The 3,044-nt window shown below is 31.0% G+C and overlaps 1 non-coding gene across 1 annotated transcript; it reads left to right on the plus strand.

The window, feature by feature from the left end:
• Window positions 1-1,632: 1,632 nt before the first annotated feature.
• On the plus strand, window positions 1,633-1,736 carry LOC131936772 (U6 spliceosomal RNA). Its single transcript, XR_009386096.1, has one exon. It is a non-coding gene; the product is annotated as a U6 spliceosomal RNA (small nuclear RNA).
• The last annotated feature ends 1,308 nt before the right edge of the window (window positions 1,737-3,044 follow it).

Consider the following 3,044-nt stretch of genomic DNA (forward strand, 5'->3'; position numbering starts at 1 on the left):
ATAAATTGTTTTCGTCCAGTCCACACTAGATTGTATCTTGTCTTGTTTATCGGAGATTTCTGGTACTAAAAATAACTGTATAACCGTACTTTCTGCAATACAATACCTAGATAGTTACAGAGATAACACATTTAATGTTTTGACTGCTAAAGGATATAACATTTGAAAGCATGTCCTACAATCGAAGGTTTCAGGCTTATTATTTTCTCGGGTTGAAACTATAAAAGACAAGGTGGGTAAGAACCAACAAACCTATCACTCACACACACACACACACACACATATATATATATATATATATATATATATATATATATATATATATATATATATATATATATATATATATATATATATATATATATATATATATATATATATATATATATATATATATATTGATATACATAGTTACGACCCCATTCGCTAATCATATCTAACTAGACGGGGAATCGTAAGCAACAACAAGAACTAATAATAAATAAACACAATTAGCAATGATTTCTACTATGTAATGCCACAATAAGAATACAACAATTAACGTTAGCCCACTACTACATCTATAATAATCATATCAATATGCTAACTACAGCTAGAAAATAAAGTCCTTAATCTGACAACCACGTGCAGTCTACTACCTTTAGCTATCCGTCGGTTTCTCTCCCTCCTAAAATAGCGGACTTCCAAAAGTCCAGCTGCAGGGGTAATTATGCACCATCACTAGTGTTAAATCTTATTAGACCGGTCCCCAAGCTTCCCACGGTCAATGTGCGTTCAAGTCATAAACTATAGACTGTCACTATACACAGCGTCACACCAGCGATCTGCTGGGTCGGTCCCCAGGTTTCTCACGGCCATACATCACAGCTCTAGCTTAGTTTATGAGCAGCAGGTCGCTTTCCCTTTGATACGGCCAAACCAGATAAAATCACGTGCAATCGTAACAATATATATATATATATATATATATATATATATATATATATATATATATATATATATACTAGCCGTCCCGGCCAGGTCCTGCATTGGCATCTCTGAAAAACAAGGGCACCGGCGGACGCGCCTATTTCAATTTAGTGTACAAAATTAGAATACTCCAAGCTTATCTGTAAATGGAAAGAAATAAACATATAGGATTTGTAGTACCTGGCTTATTAAATGTTATTGATTTTAAAAAATAATCAGTAAACAGTATGTTCAGTGTATAGAATAAATAAAAGGCAGTATTAAAAATACCAACGACATTGCATTAATCAATCCCCGCTAATTATGTAATTATTTTTTTTTCCTAAGGGAAGTAACTGTGTTTTCCAAATCAAGGGACGTTATGAGAACTAAAGGACAAAATACAAATACATTTCAGACACAATTTTAGAAATTTTATAAACGTTGATACACTTTTAAATTTTTTTTATGTAATGTTCATAATTGAACATTATTATTCTAACTATATAAAATGAAAATTGTTTTTAAAGACTTTCAATAGTAATTTTTTAACTCATAAATTTAGACCGTGAGCGCTTTAATAATCTAACACTTGAATCCATTGAGTATCGGTTTTTTTTTGTTTATTTATATTCCTTTGTAATCCTCGAAACATTTTACAAACATTTTACAAACATTTTACAAATAAATTACGCAGTACATATATTAAAATTGGAACGATACAGAGAAGATTAGCATGACCCTCGCGCAGAGATAACACGCAGAATCGTGAAGCGTTTCCAAATATTTTTTTTCTTTATATTTAGACGTTTTGTATTAGAATTATGTATAAGTAAACCATCTTAAATGAATGAAAGCATGCTACAAGTAAGACAGAAATATTACTATTGTAAATCTGTATTAGTCCTCACAAGCCGATGATGAAAACTGTAATACTAAAGCGAACACACAACTGACGCTATAAATTACGTGTCTGAGGCGTTTAAAAAGAAAAGAAAAAAAATTACAAAGAAATATACAGCTACTTTCTGTACAGACACTTTGCCTTTGCAATTTATTACAATGTCTCATACAATTCTTCTGGTGCAGCCAATCAGCGTCCTGAGACAAGAACCTACTCAGACTATGAATCTCTAAATGAGTGTTTAGAAGGTATCTGCAGAATTTTTGAAGAACATTTGAAACGCCTGCACCCTCATGACATTTCACAATTGTTTGAGTTTATAGATCAGTTGACTGATTTGAGTTGTTTGGTATTTCAGAAGTCTTATGGTACATACACCCCACACAACAAAGATTGGCTGAAAGAGAAGATCTATCATATGTTAGGGAAACAGGCTGGCAAATAAATATGCTGATGATTTTCTTAATACTGCTATAACTATTTTATTTTTGTTTGTCATACTGTTTGTCACTTTTACTTTGATAATGATAGATTGACTTGAAAAATTCATTAGGTTAATATGTTAAAATTGTAAGTATTCTTAGTTTTACCATTCTTTTTTTTTATTTTCAATTTCTGATTATTGTTTTTAAAAATTAGGGACATTGCTACAGTTAGGTCTAGGGGAAACTTTTATTAAGAAATATTGAGTTATTTGGTTCATTTTTTATTAAGATAATGTTACAAATTTAAAATATCTTTTTGTGACTAAAACTTAAATAGAAAACATGTCAAAATATTGTACCATTAAAGTTATTTATTCTTTATCTGTAAGTAGGCTATTTACTTTTGAAATTGCCAAAACAGCATTCAAGTTTTAGGTTTAAAGATAATGTCCTTGTTGTTTGAAGACATCATTTCACCCTTTTTAATGTCTAATTGATATCACACAACGTCAGGTGTCTAATTGATATCACACAACGTCAGGTGTCTTATTGACATCACACAACGTCAGGTGTCTAATTGATATCACACAACGATTATTGTAAGCTGTTTTCAACGTTTTCTAATATTCTTATTAGATATTGAAGTCTGAAGTGGTCTTCCACTGTATGCCAGTGATCAACGCTGGTGTATCAAGCAAGTACGCCAAGTTATTGAAAGTTATCTACAGTCAAGTTGGAAGTTTTATTGTATTTAAGTCAAGTAATCA

Source organism: Physella acuta, unplaced genomic scaffold, assembly GCF_028476545.2.
Source record: "Physella acuta isolate Inbredline_101_S28 unplaced genomic scaffold, ASM2847654v3 ptg000186l, whole genome shotgun sequence".
NCBI classification, from domain to species: Eukaryota; Metazoa; Mollusca; class Gastropoda; family Physidae; genus Physella; species Physella acuta.